The sequence below is a fragment of the Vanellus vanellus genome, assembly GCF_965231255.1.
Source record: "Vanellus vanellus genome assembly, chromosome: 16".
Classification (NCBI taxonomy): domain Eukaryota; kingdom Metazoa; phylum Chordata; class Aves; order Charadriiformes; family Charadriidae; genus Vanellus; species Vanellus vanellus.
In genome coordinates this window covers 4,172,519-4,188,196 of record NC_138921.1, presented here as the reverse complement: position 1 = coordinate 4,188,196, position 15,678 = coordinate 4,172,519, and the positions used below count along the sequence as shown (strand labels likewise).

The following is a 15,678-nucleotide window of genomic DNA, read 5'->3' as shown; positions in this document are numbered from 1 at the left end:
GATCAAGAAAAGAGAACCCCTGGAGTAAATCTGTAGAGAAATGGCTGTAGTGTGGGGGTGCATGTGATAAACTTGTATCTTAGTGTGAAGGGTGCTGAGCTCAGTCTTCTCTGAGATGGGAACAAACACCCATTGAGTGGGCAAAAATAATTAACCTACCTATAAGAGGTGCTTCTGCATTTTTCCTTTGATATTGGTCGTGGGCAGTCCCGCTTGTCTTCTGATGTATGTGGTGATGTTCTCAGTTTTCCACTGTGATTATCTGAGCTTTTTGTTCTGAGCCTTGCATTCAGTATTACAAGTCAGTGAATTAATTAATTGAGAATGTTTTGTTTCTATATAGAAACACATAATAGTTTTATATCCACCTATCTGAACTAGCTGTTGTATTTTTAAGCTGAAACTTGTTACCTTTTGGGTACATCCATTCCTCTGCCTCTTCTCAGAGGGAGAAGAAAGGAAAGCTTTGTTGTGTGCCCCTTTTCCCATTTTGTTTAATGCATCATTGCCCCTTCTATCTATCCCCTGTGTACACTGGCTTTATTTTCAGTTTACCTTCATGTCGATGTCTTCCGCAACATCTAATGCTTTTATTATTTTTTTTCCTGCTTTATTTCTGCACTGTCTTTTTAATGTATCTGATGTGGGATATTGTATTTGGATAATACGTTATCTTTGATTCCTAATTTCTGTTGTGACATTAGTACTTTTGTCATGGCTTTTTGTTATTGTATTTATGTATGCCAACACTCCATTTGCCTTTTTGTCTGCCTCTGCACACTGAGCAGATGTTTTCAGAGAGCCGTCTACAGCAACCCCCAGGTCTTTTTCCTGTGTAGTTACAATTAATTTAAAATTCAGCAGTGTGTGAGTAGCTGAAAATATTACTACTACTGTATGCTACCCTACTTTTGTAACAAATGCATTTTGTCAGCCACTCTTGTGCTTCTGGCTTCTCTCAGGTCTGAGCCACTCAAGGTAGACCTGGCTGCCTTTGTTTTTAACATAATGATTTCATCACCTCTGCTATGAATGAATGTTATCTACAAGATAAGGGACCAAAACCTATCTGGTGTTGTTAAATGTAATATATACAAGTCTATGTCATTATTCTAGATGCCTTCTTAAAAAAAGTGAACAACTAAATTACTATCTTGGTGACAATTCAAAATAGTACATTATCATTAGAGCAAAAATAAAACTCGAGTCATGTCTTACAGCAGTCTCTAAACGGTCTCGTCTTCCCATGCAGTGTTTACCCGTAAGCCTGGATTTTGTTGCTTCTTAGCCATTGAAAACCCACATTGCAACATCAGCTGCCAGTTCCTTGGCTGCTGACCATACAGAAATATAGGTATTTCTAAATTATTCTTCAGGGTCTGGTTTTCTTTTATTTTCTTTTATATCCTTTTTGTTATATTATCTTGTTTTAGTGATGTGTCTGATCTGAATTTCTCCTGTCTGTTCCCTCCTGCCCTCAAAGACCAGTGTAAATGTCTGCCACTGCCACGCACAGAAGACACCTTTATTGAGTGCCCCTTTGTCCCTGCAGCCACCTTCCCAAATTCTGTCACCTTTTATTTTTGTGTAGCTATGCAGTTATCTGGTGTGATTTAGGTACTTTGTACAGCTGGGCCAGCAGTTAATAAGTTTGACCCTTCTCCCATAATAGCTTTTTTTCGTTGACTGTGTGAGTGTTTTCATGAGGTAGCCCAGCGACCAGAGAATTTAATTTAAGCTTTGATAATTTCTGTGGCTGATATCCATGGTGTCTTCTGCAACATCAGGTTTTCATTATTGGAAATCACAGCAAACAGAAATGCACTCCGTGTTTTTGCTAAAAGCTTTTCTATTTGGTTGGAAGAGAACTGCTTCTTGCCTTATCTATTATGTTCATAGCACAGCATAGTGCACTACTAAAGTATCTCATAAAATACTCTGTTGCCATGGTGATCTACCTTCCCCCTTTTCCTAAAAGGACCTGCTAGGTCCTGGGAGACCGAGTCTACTTTCTTTGCTTGTGAGAAGATCGGTCCCATCCCCTATTTTACCCTTATTTCTGTCTTGTTTTCTTGAGGACACTAAGTAGGTTTTGTTTACTGATAATTTTTTCTCTCTGGGTTTAACATTCTGAAATATTAAATCTTAGTACTTTAAAACTCATCTGAGGATATGCCTGCGCATAAGGATGCGTGTACTGACACTTGCATTTTGAATTTCAAGTAGGAAAGTGAAATTTAAGCATAGATTATTTAAAATGAGAATTAATGTCGGTTAAAACTTCATATTGATTCTTTGTGACTGCAATGCTAATTAAAAAAAAAAAGTGAATGTGCCAAGGGGACCGGTACTTGTGAGTTTGCATATGCTAACCCAGGTGACTGTTTCTTTTCACTGCCTGCCTCTGCTGATCTCCCTTGGGTTGGAACCAAAACTATCTGTGTCTGAAGAAGGCTCCAAGCTGACCTGCAGAGTGCTGGCTTTTCACAAGCTGAGTTAATCTTAACCATCCGATTCCAGTGCCCAGTGAAGCAGACTTTTCATCCCCTCCAACTGTAATTTAAAACTTTAGTTAAAGCTGCTAAAAATTTGTGTTAAAGCAACATTAAGGGCCTGATTTGACCTGATAAATTCTAAGAAAATAAGACTTAAGGCTGAAATCACAGACCTGGACCGCTCCATTATCCAGTTATTGAAAGAGCCTTTGAGTGGTACATGTTCTGTAATCGGAATGATCTTCGTTACTCCATTCTGCTCTCCTACCTGGTAAGGAGACATTGGTCCTTCATGATTATACCCCTGGCTGAAAACTGGTGCCGTTCACTGTGGGGTTTGTTTCTCTCTCAACAGCCTGTTCTGTGAGCTGGAGGATACAGGATTTCTGACTTCAGTGTTGCCTTTGAGACAATTACTGTCTCCTGGTGTCTTACACACGAGCGTATTAGCAACACAATTATTTTATTAGCTTACTTGTCGAGTACAATGAATTAGCAAAAGGTGGTAACAGCATATTAATTATAGGAAATTATTATTGTCTCCTGAAGGGCAACCGCAGCACTCCACTGGTGAGCTGCCAGAGTCTTCAGTAACCACTCAGGAACCTCCTTGTGGAGAGAAATTAAGTGCGTGTAGGCTTCAGGATGAGGTATTCAATTCATTATATTTTGATAAATGGGTGGCCCAAAATTACCACTTTTCTTGAAAGCCTTCGTGACTGAAACTCCAACGGAGGTGGTCCAGTAGCCTCATTTGAGGGTTTTGGCAATGCAGGCATAAGCCATTCCTGCCCCTGGCTGCTTATTCCTCTTTGCATGGGTAGATGTGGAGTGAGGCTGGGGAACAAACCTGGTCAGAAAATGAACCATTTTTGCTGGGTTGTTACTTACCTGGATCAGGTTTTTGGTGGAGTGAGTGTGGGGTCGTGCAAGTGGTTGTGCTTGCGTGATGGTGAGAGGGATGCTGCTGCTAGAAGCGATTCATGAAATGCAGATAGAAATTTTGTCTCCTGGAGTCCTGGATGTTTTTTGTGCCTCGCTAAATTAAGATGGAGTTATCCAAAGCAACATAGACAAGCATGGATGTGTAATGCAGTTAGGTTACAAATGAAGTTTTATCTGAATTAGTCAAAACTGCTTAAGTTGCTGCAGAGCTGTTCTCGGGAATCCCAAACTTCAGTTTGCAAAGTGTGAATACAGGAAAGCTCCTCAGGCCGTACCAAAATCTGACTGCAAAACACTGGAGTAATCTGACGCAGTGAAGCTTGCCGGTCTTTGCCGGAGGTCTGAAGCAGTTTCAGGAAAGGAGGTGGTGGTGAGAAACACGCGTTAGTAATGTGAGATGCCTCAGATCTGGATTAATATGCATGTTAGCACACTCATTGCATGATGAACTGGCAATGGAAACAGCTTCTGTAGTGTCTTAAAGTTCTGAAAAAGAGTTGAAGGAAATAAAGATAGATACTGTCACAGCCGCAGGAGGCTGTGCTCTCTCTCCATTCGTCCAGTCAGTATTATATTTTATTCCTGCCTCTTATTGAAATAATCTGCGTACGATGCTTGATTTTTGAGGGGGTATCAAGATCCTGTAGCTGACTCATACTAGATGATCATCATTGGTCCTTTCTAACTGAAATATAGTGATTTTTTTTTTTTTTTTCAATTTTAACAAATAAATTTGTGCATGCGTTTTAAAATGGAACATTTTTTTTCCTGTGTACATCCGGAAAACATCTGATGGAAGTTCCAGGAGAGATGCAAATACGAATTTATAACCCTAATAATATAAATATTCCTCCAAGTTTATTAGTAGTATCTGTGGCCCAGCTCTCTATAAAACAATTGCCAAAACCGAGCTGTGTGATAACGGTTGTATTTGTGCTTTTCCTTAAGTGAACTTGTGAGAAGATGGAGGAAACTTGTGTCTGTATATTTGTTCCTAAAATAGAAGAAGCTATGAAAAAAATCCCTGGAGATCTGGAACTGTCACGGGACAAACTTAAAGAAAAAATGGACCAGCAGTAACGAAGAGAGGTAGCCAGTGGGTTTTGCTGGTATTGCTGTGGTTCAGGTCCCACATTCGCTGGTACAGCTGGAGGAGGCAGGCATGGGGCAAGTGGAGGAGTAAATGCCTGTTAAAATACTTTGTTTTTCAGATTGTATGTGCGAGTATTATTACTTGTATCACTTAGCGATTATCACCAGCTCTTTCTAATCTGAAAAACTTTATTTTTATTTTTTTGTTTGTTTGTTTTGGTATTTGGTGGGTTGGTTGTTTGTTGGGTTTTTTTTTGTGCTTGCTGTATTCTTTAGGTGACCTTGAACTGGTTTCGTTTTGTGTTTTATCAGCTTCTGTGTTTTGTAAAGCAGGGACAGTACTGGCCTCAAAACCTCCAAGGGACAAAAGTACATGGACACCCTTAGAGGGTTCCCAGTAACAGCAAAAAACCCCTTGCAGTGTGGTCCTCCATGCTGCGTCCTCCTGTCCTGTAGGGCTTTATCCCTGCCTTATGCACCAAGTAACTGCTAGCTTCACTGAGGCTGATGGGGAAATTAAATACCTACAGTTGTAAAACAGGCTGTTGGACCATTTTATTAGTGTATTGTGCAAAGCAGGATGCGCTCATGGTGCATGGTGTTCACGGATGGTTTACTGTATTATGGCAAATAAAGATATATTTGATGCTTTCATGATTCTGTGATAGCTGCTGCATTGTAAATAATTTCTGTAATCGTCATAAGGACGTTAAAATGATCCTGAAGAATAGGTAACCACAAGAGTGCTATGTCATAAGCACACATGATGGCTGATATAGCAAACCTTCAGTTCTTTCTGGGTGTTGAATACAAGTGTCACACTTATCTTTTCTTCCCATATTTTTAGCCGTACAGTACTCTTTTCATAGAGGATAAGCACTCTCTTCTTGTACACAATTATTAGATTATAATAATGATATTTTGGACACTAGACATCCATATTTCACTTTTCTGTGTGTCTTTTATTACTAGCAATAAAAAACGCATATGCTAGAAAAGAATAAACTCAGAAAGCCAGTGGGCAAGTTGTGTAATATTAATGACTGATTCTGTCTTGGCTGGTACATGCTAGATTAAGTTTGTCATCTTTTAATAATAGTATCCCCAAATGAAATTGAATTTTTGTGGATTGTTCAAAATAAGCTTTTTCATGTTTAATTCCACTCCTGAAGCAGACTTTGAACACCTGAATGCAACAGATGTAGCCACTTTTAATGATAAGAATGTGGAAAAAAATCTTGTTATATATGTTAATGGTTGCAGTCATGCCTGTAAATAGGTCAGGGAGGGAGCTGGATGTGTCGAAGAGAGTCACCGAGGGCGGACCGAGCTCAAATTATAGCCTTTTTGACTACTTCAGTCTATTTCCTAAAGTGTTATCGCTGGCTGCCACAGGGGAGGCAGGAAGGAAGGAGATGTATAAAAGGAGAAGTGTGGGGTAGGGAGAGATTGATGGGGCAGAGAAAGGGGGGGTGTGCAAGGGGGAAGTGTAAGGCAGGGACGACTACATGTCGTGGGGGAAATGTATTAGAGTGCTGTGGCTTTCCCTGCTGCTTCTTCAATCGGCACCAGTATGGCGTTGGGATTCAGAAGCCTTTCTCTCTAAACCTTATCACTGGAGAGGGTGAACAACATACGCTGTGCTGTGCAACTCTCTTTCTTTAGAAATTAAAGAGGTTTGGGGGTTTTATTAATAACAAGCTTATAATGAACATCCATGGATTTTCTTAGAATTGTGAAGAACATCTTCAAATAGAAGACATAAAAAAAAAAAAATCACAATTCGGTTTATTGTAAGAGGTACTCTGACCCTCCATGACCAGAGAATGTATTTCCCGCCCCCCCCCCCCCCCCATGAGTGCAGTCTGCATCTGTTTTCTTACTTTTTGTTAAGGACCTACTGCATGACTCTTTTGGCCAGTTTTACTGATTTTCTGGGAGCTGTACCAGAGTATCTGAGTTACATTTTTGTGCAAAAGGAGAATAAACAGGTTTTTAAATAGAGGCCTACTTTTTCAAAGTCAGCTAGTGTTACGATAAAAGCTACATAGCTATGCTGGCACACTGTTACGTTAAAGGATCTTATTCATTGTCTTGCACTTACATAATGAAATCGTATTTTGCCCCAAATGATATCACGGGTTTTTCAAGTCCCTCCACTAAACCACACCATTTCCTTGGGTAGCACAAAGTAACTGTTCAGTAGCATAATTATACATAAACCTCAGTTAAATCTAACTGTTTTCTGCAGTTACTGACTTATTCTACGGGGCAAATCAAAGTCATGCTATCTATGCTAGCAATATGAAAACTAATTTTAAAGCTCATAGAATATTTTAGTGTTCTGAGTTATTATAGCAGTCACTTCCTACATTTCTGAAAAACTGAGCTTGAAATGCAGATGGAGATATGCTTTTGCAGCCTCATTACCCAGTTACTATTTAAGTGATCTGGTGGTGTGTAGGTCTGGTGGGCACTGTGATTGCTTCAGTACCAGTGGTGTTGGTCCTACAGTTTTGAATTGTAGTGCAGGTGAGGTGGAGTAGGTCAATTCTTGGTACAGGATCATCCTGGACGCACTGGAGAGCTGTGGGAATAGATTTATCCAGTTGCCATCTTTTTTGTTTGATTATGTGATGGTCAAAATATAAACTCTTTAAAAATATCTAAAAATAGCTTTAACCACAAAATGGATACAGCCCTTTGGAAGCCATTACATTAATAGGTAGGAAACTCTGAGTGTGCTCGTCTTCAGACTGTCATAAACAAATTTGATGACTTATTTTTGCCTCTGAGTAACACACAGCATAATACTCATGAATTTATAATTGTCTAGGGTTCGCTGTCTTTTAAGCAACATGATGAAGAGCCTGATAAAAATGCTACAGAAAAAATCTGATGAAAATAGGGAGGCAATTTCTTTAATTTCATGCCCCATATGTGATGTTTTAGAGATGTTTTGATGAGATCTGATGAAATTTATATTTCTCCGTATGATGCTATTTGGGCTTATATATATTAGGATTTAAAATGATTCATGTATCTTTTCTCCCTTCCAGATGCACTGCTGAATTATTTCAAGGGTGCCATGATGAAATACTATGAAATGTTGTTCAGAGCAAGAAACCTTTTTCTTCCCTTTTTTTTTTTTTAAATACATGAGTTTTATTTCATGATTCAGAGTTTTTAATCTTGTAACATAAACCTGCAAAACTCTAATAATGCACTCTAGATTTTATGATAAAATACAGGTTCTGGTCAAAGAAATGTAATAGTGTTAATTACCCTTAAACAAAATAAGAGCATACATATTTCCATTAAATTGATTTAAATTTAACTGGAAAATTATTGGGAAGCATCACCCAATGTCTCTTGCTGTGAAGATTTGCTTTTTCATTACATACCTATTGTGAAGAACGATGTGGTTTGACTTGTTAAGTAAAGCCCAGGCTTTTCATTTGCTTTTGGAGGGGGGTTTTATTTATGTGGTATCATAGATTTTAAAGTTTTTTCAGATATTCTACCCATGATCTTGAGTTATTACAATTATACATATTTGGCAAACCAGAGAGAAGGTAAAGGGCTTGCCTCTTGCCTGTAAGAGACAAGAAATGCTATCATACCTTTTATTTCAGTTCATTCTTAAAATGCCACTTGCAGGCAGGTACCAGCTCCTGTTTGCTACTTTCGATGACTCTCCCAGTTGGGCTAATCACCTGAGTTTTTAACTCATTCATAGTTTCTTCGCAGTTTTGTCATTAAAACATTGTGTGATTATTATTTTTTTAACAGCTGCAAAATTTCAAAACGCTAAAACATCTGCAGCAGGATAGTCAAAAGTGTGTGTCTTTTAAAGCCATTTGCTGAATTTTGAGCTATGTGGGTATTAGGCAAAGGCTGCCTCGTATTAACTTTGTTATTACAGACATTCATAGGTTCCTTGAAGGGGGGGACACACCACAAACAAAAAAAACCTTAACTTTGGCTTTATGGACAATGGCAAAGCAGGGCTGTTCCTGACAGTAGTTTTGAGGCTCTATTGGGGAACCTGTCTAAAAAGAGGCACCTGACTCTTGAGGTGCAATGCTGTCTGATACCATCTGTCTCTCTGTTTGTGTTCTTCCCATGTTGTGAATGTAGCAGATAATGTAAATATTTCTGCTTCATAGGTAGTGAAAAAACTAGAGTTGTATAAAGTCCTTAGTAAATAAGCAGTGTTCTCTGTTATGCATCCAGGGGAAAAAAGGCTCCATTGTCACAAAATGGTCTATAGGAACACATTACTGGGAAAGAACCACCTTGGTTGTCAGATTTCTTTACCTCCTTTCACAGAAGTTTTTGGGTATGAAGGGGTGGTTACTATAGAGAAAAATTACAGATACCCTTCTTAAACTGGATTTATTACTTCAGGAGGGCTAGACAGTGCTCAGAGCCAGGTTTGGGATTAAGGACCATATATTGACCTAAGTGAGTGTGTTGGAAGAATGTTAGATGTATGCCTATTTCAGCCATTGGATGAAAATGTAAAAAGCGAAAACTAAAACTAAGCATGGTATCTCACAGGTTTTAAAATTCCATGTAGAGAATTTCATGAAGCAAATTGCACTAGGACCAATAGTGCTGGTCTTTATGGAAATGTTTAAGTTATGAGCTTTAGATCGGGTGCAGAGAGAGAAGATGGCACTTTGGAGGAGCGTGTTGCCTTCAGAATAGTTATCATCTGTGGTTTCTGCTAACCTGTGACACTGCTCATGTCCAGAAAGGATGGCTAGACTTGCTGGAACATTAATGCGGTGTCAGAATTTGGGGTATCAATGGTGGCACCTGTCTCTGGTGCACGCTGCATTTGTCCTGTGGTCACTTGATTCCTGTGTGTTGTGTTTAGCTCCCAGGGTATTTCCACAGTGCAATTCTGAGTAATGTGACTTAGGAAAAATAGAGGAACAGTGTAGTTTTTACCTTGTATATCACTCTCTTCCTTAGTATGTTCATATAAAAGAACATAAATGATTTTTTTTTTTTTTTTTTTTTTTAGGATTATAGTTACTCTCTGGCTGCAGGTCAAGACAGATCAGTGCCATAGGTGCCACTAGTTCCTCACTTTAGTGCCTAATCATCGTTCTGCAATTACTGACACTTCATACATCAGCCGTAAGGTCTTTCTGGAGAGGAAGGAGAAAGACAATCTATGGAAGTTTTTTGATGCATCTGCTATCTCTTACATTCCTAAACTTCCTGCAGCAGCTGGTGTGTCTTTGCCAGGAGGATTTCCAGTGAGGGTGACTGGTACGTCTTCCTTTGGAAGGCTGGCATGTTGCTTGACTTCATACTTGTTGAAATGTTCCCTGTGACCAAAACTAATTGTTTGTTTCTTGACTTTAAACCCACTGGTTTTATGGTTTTTTGGGGTTTTTTTTAGTTTACTGTCTTATTCTTGATACATAAATACTAGTTATAGAGGACTTGCAAGTGGAACACTGTTTCCTTTGAAACTACTGCTCCTAATCAGGAAAAATTTGCTTCAGTGAAGATATGTATCTACAATAAGACCTGCAAGGTATTAGTTTAATTTCATATCCCAGGGGCACTGTGCACAGTGATCACCTTAGTCAAGTTCTGATTCAGGGTTTTTATTAGCATGAGTAATCTTGTTAACGCTAAATGACCTGATGCACGTGTGAGCGCTGGAGAATACCAAATGCAAGTATTTATGTGTCAGGATGATGTTCGAAGTGGATTGCTGAGCTGAATACTTGGCAAAGAAAAATTTTGGTTCTTTTTAGAACAGGTAGTGACAAGCTGTGATTGCATCCAACTATGATGCAGGTGTTAATAAAAATGGTGTGTAATTGACTTGAATGTTCTGGGAAGTTATTTCTTTGAAAAGCCAAGCAAAAAAGGTAGTGCTTGAGGAACTAGCCTATGAATCTCAGCTGCTAACATGACTAGGCACATCTTGCGCTTATGTTCTGGTTACATTATCCAGCTTTCCATGCAGACTGTGTCCCAGTTCCTTAAGCTGGTCCCTCTGCCACACGCCCTCAGGGAGTGCTATCCTGATATCTGCAGAGGGTTTTCAAAGCCTCAAAAATATTTTTCTTTGCTACTGAAGGTCACTGGGTCCCTTCCATTTCTGTTATGTACAAATTGGATCGTTTTGCCTCTTAGAATTTTGCAGAAAGGACATGAGAGGACTTGCTGCTTCTAGACCAAAGTGAAGTCTTTTCTGAGTATCTTGGAATAGGTGACTACCTTAAGCAAACAAAGGCTGTAGTACAGTTGCTTTTTGTATACACTGACAGCAAACTTGTAAGTAGCTTGAATTTATATACCAGATATGTGTATCTGACTGTTTTAAGCATTAAAGCGCTAATATACTAGGAAAAAACACATATGTTGCTTTCAGTTACATAACGTTAGCTGGAAAAGTAATTCTTAACAATCAAAGAAATGACACTGAAAAGCTCAAAATACGGAGGTTTAAGAGTCTTTCTCAAAAAGCCGAAGTACCCGCTACTGTGCAGTGGTGGGCCGTTCATCCCAGGTTGTGGTCTGCATGTGGGTGAATTGGCTGCAGAAGCACTGGGTGAAGTGTTTGGATATGGCCTGGCTAGCTAGCCCTATGTAGCAATTAAAGGGAAGAAAAAAAACCTCCTACTTCTTAAAAACAAACATGCACCAAAATCAAACAAACAAAGCAATATAAGCTTATGTGTGAGGACTGCAGTGGAACTTGAGCATGTGCCTAGTTTGAGCTCAAAGGTTTCTTATTCAGAGCAGTTTTTATCAGCGGAATTTATCTGGGAATTTCCTTAATGTTGTCTTCCAGATTTTTGAAGATTTTGTAGAGACTGAAATGAAGGCAGGGGACTCTGTGTTTGTCATTCTTGGAAAACAAATTGTGGTGTAAAATTATTCCCCCCAAAATATTCACCTAAAAGTGAATGCGTGAGCCATGTCACGTTGCTCCTCCTATGAGTGGAATCTGCTGCTGTTACACCCTGTTTCCTGTAGTTTGTTTTTCTGCTTGAAGTGGAAAATTTTGTCCTTGTTTTGGGAAGTACCGTGGTGTAGTTAGGAACTAAAATTAATTTTTATATATTTCTGTACACATTTGAAAGGGGCCTATAGGGTTGTGAGACGCAATTCAAGCTGTGTTTTACAAGCCACCCACTCATGCTTTATTGGAGTGTTGAAAATGAGATGCTTGTAGGGTGTGGAAACCGCGTGGCGTGTACTGAATGTGCTGTGAGCTAAGGATACTGGGTGGGTTGCCGGTTGTTTAGTGAAGGTGACAAAGAAAAAAGTAAATATCTGAACTCTTCTGGTACCATGCTCTGTGAAGGCATCCTGTTAGCAGTTACAGAGTTTGAGTGCTCAAGAGTAAGTCGTCTTACACATGGATGTAGTTTTCGATCCATGGGTAATTTGGAAATGTGGGTAGTTTAGGTCTTCTTAAAGGCACTTCCAGTTATATTTTGTTTTCTTCCTTTGTATTCAGGTCAAGGTCTTTTCTGTTGTTGTTGATATAGCACATAGGGGTCATAATTGGTAGCAAGAGAGTCTTTGTGCAAAGATATGTAGCAAAAGCAGTAATACATGCTTTTTAAATGTGAGGATTGCTTATGATTGAGGGAATCTTGCTTTAAACTGTTGGAAAAAAAGTAAAACTTGGTTGCTGTAGTGATGAGACTTGTTCCAGCATTGTCTAGGGCTCAAGACTATGAGTAGTCCGCAGGACGCATCACTAGTTTGTCGTTCCTCATTCATAGGCGGTAGCATGCTGCTGTCTGCCTCCTGGCCTGACTCTTCCCATACTCTCTACCATCATTTCATGAACTCTACGATGAGACCTGCTGTCGTCTTGCCTCAGCCACTAAAAGTACCAGGTTATCGTGCCATTTAGCATAAGTGAGGAGCCGGGAATCCTTGAAACGCTATGCTGCGATGGCAATGGGCCAGAACTACAGCAATAACTACCCGCTCCATCCAGAGGGGTTCGCTTTGGCCCAATTGCATTCCTGAGTTTCTGTGTTTGAAGGGTGGGAGAGGAGAGGGGAGTAGTACAGCAGATTGCTCTAAGCAGAATTGCTTCATTGGTTTAAGAACCTAATCATTTTGCACTTGTAGTTCTCAATGCAGTTCTTCAGCATTTCACTCTTGTTTTGGGCACTTCTGTGCTGGGCAGGCCACAGGTTGCCTGGCGCATTTCCCATAAAGAACAGAATTTTAAAGCAACTAGTGATTTTGCTTTCCTCTGCCTGTGACATTACTGGGAAACAGAGAGATTGCCATATAGATGTGTCCAATGTAACACTGGTTTCCCACTGCAGGTGGAATAGTCTTAGGCCTTTAAAAAAATATATATTTTCTTTCCAGTTTTCATATGTTCTGTAATTTTTGTTAGAGACTTTTTTCATAGAGAATCTTTCAAATATTTTTCTTGATGTAATTTCTGATGCTGAATTTACTCAAGAATTCATCCTATCTTGCTACCACCTTACAGAATTTCAGAAATGGGGCGGGAGCAGTTTGTCCTCCAAGGCAGGGATTTTCACTAGTAACTGTTGATTGAGAGTTTTAATTTCTAAGTAGGCAGTTTTGAAGCATCTCCAAATGGCCTTATCTGAAAAACATGCTGATCTCACAAACTCTGAAAATCTTGAGTGACTTGTCATTTCCGTTAAATCACCGCCAGTATGATTAATGATGTTTTCATTTGAGGTCTTCAGAACCCGCAGAGTCTCAAATACTGCTGTAGGTGTGCTTTTTGAAAGAAATCGGGCTTCTAGTAGAAACTATCTCTTGATGGGTTAATTCAGTAGTTTAGTAACTGAAAGAACTTGCTCAAATTGACCATTCCTTGAACTTGAGTTTTTCTGCTAATGGCATTTGACTCCCATAATGCTCTGCCATCGTTTAAACCATCTTCATGTCAGTCTTCACGTGTCTAGAAGAGAGTTTTAATAGTAAGAATTTGTGACCTTCCCAGCTTACCTGAAAGGGGTGGCATTTGTTTTGTGCTGTCCCATGCTTGGATTGCGTATCTAGTGCTGAAAAGCGACCACGTGAAGGATTCTCGGTGTTTGCAGCCAGAGGCACCACAGGGCCTAGGGGATGGTCTGGAGCAGTTGGTGGTCATGTTCAAATCGGCAGGACTCAAGTTACTCTTGATACACTTTCCATCCTAAGTTTTCTGATAAGCACTACTGGAAAATAATGGTCCTGCTGAAAAGATTTACTTATTGTGCAGCCACGCTATATACATCTGTCCCGATTGGAGAATGACATTATTACTTAGGGCTTAACTTTAAGTATTGACATTTAGTCTCCCACTTTAAATACTAATTTAGCCTTGAATATTAGAGCTGCACAGGCTGCTTATGGCACAGAAATTCGTTTGGCTAGAGGTGGATAAATTGTCAGTTTGTTTTTATTGTTCTGAAGTCAAATGGATTTTTGACTTGGCTGAAGAATGCCAGACCTGAAATACTGCATTCTTTGCCCGTCTGCAGGCATGTAGTAAATATAGCACCTTTGGGTGAGGCCAATCAGCTGAGAATGAATAATCATTTCATTCATCTGACTTTTGTCATTAGTTTATACTTGAGATTTTTGTTTTGTTTTGTTTTTTAACTAAACATTGCAGATCCTTTTCCTGGAGCTGTTCAAATAGCTTTTTAACAGCTCAATAGTATTACCCTGTCTTGAGAACAGTAGACAAAAATATCATTTTTTGGTAATGTTAGCTACCAGCAGGAAGGTTTTTCTTGGTTGTGTGTTTTTTTTTTTTTTTTTCCCTAATAAATGAGATGTTTGTCATTAATCCAGATCTATATTGGTTCAGATTTTGGCAACATAACTATTGCAGTGTGCTTTACTTGAGAAGCATTTTTCAAGTGGATGTGGCTACACAATAACCTTTTCTATAAGGGCAAGCCAATACCAAGCGCTTGGTGTGTTTGACTCCTGTGGCTGTTTGAGGGTGTTGCTCCACCATCAGGAATGGGGTACTGCAGCGAGTTGCATCCTTAGCTGTGAGCAATCTAGAGCTGATTTCATCTGATGGGTCTAACTGGTTGCCTCCTCTTTCATCTTTTCATTGCTCATTCTCTCCCTGGTGGAATCCAACAAGGTTTGACTTATTAATGCCTAGGACTTTCTTTGAAGTCTTGTCTGTCATCAGGTATAACATACTGAGCTAAAGGATAGGCTCAGCTTTGCGAGCTTTGTCCTTTTTATAGGCAATCTAAAAGGTGTACTCTCAGAGCAAACTTCCATGCTCCTCCTGTGCCCCAGCAAGCTTAAGAGATTTTTTTAAAAGTCAAAAGAACTTGGCATTTAACCTCTTTCCTGGCTTCCTATTGTATGATACTGTATAGCAAACCCAAGGGCTATGGAACATGGGAAGCACCTGTCTTCACCTAAAGAGCCACCATTAGCATTCACAGCCAGTACTCCTTTTCACTGCGCTTTCAAATGGTGCCTTCATAGTCGGGGGTCTTTTCTAGAGGTAGTGGTTTTGTGTATTAGAATAAGGCATAAAACTTAAAATACTTTTTCTAAATACTGATATTTGTTTTCCTTTGCAGAATAAGAGAGCGCATAGAGTCTGGGGGGACGAGAGCACAGGACAATGCTGCTGAAAGGAATCTGAGCCACAGAGCATGCTTTGTGCCACAGTTACCCAGGTAAGCTCCAGCAGAGTATTTTGTGCACCTCTAACGAACTGCAGTTTGTTGTGCTTGTTGCTCCATTACTTATCCTGACCCAAGGAGACTGTCTCAGCCTCAGACCAAAATTAAGCTCTGCTTCGTCGTTCCGTCTGGGTGGCACTTGTGCTCTGAAACCTTCTGAAGCCTTTTATGTGTGTTTCAATTTTAATTTTATCCGATTGCTAAATTTCAGCTGGTCTCTCTTTAAATGTTACACTGGTTTGTGTCATGAGGTAGGCTGAATATTTTAGGGTATGTTTTCAGAAGTCTTTTATGCACAAAGATGTCTCAATAAACGAGGTACTGAACTAGATATCTGGAAGTAGTTTTGAGATTTGCTCCAGACTGTTGTTGGAAACTGCACCAGTTGACTCACCTCCAGATAATCTGCTGGGTTTCAGAAGTTAAAAGCAGTGGGGTAGTCATTGCTT

At 39.6% G+C, this 15,678-nt stretch overlaps 1 protein-coding gene across 1 annotated transcript in view; it reads left to right on the top strand.

Moving 5' to 3' along the window:
• TAOK3 (TAO kinase 3) overlaps positions 1-15,678 on the top strand; it is a 94,550-nt gene that overhangs the window by 25,359 nt on the left and 53,513 nt on the right. Inside the window, exon 3 of the mRNA XM_082491386.1 lies at positions 15,125-15,223. The gene's annotated coding sequence lies outside the window, so the exon portion shown is untranslated. The remainder of the gene's footprint in view (positions 1-15,124; positions 15,224-15,678) is intronic.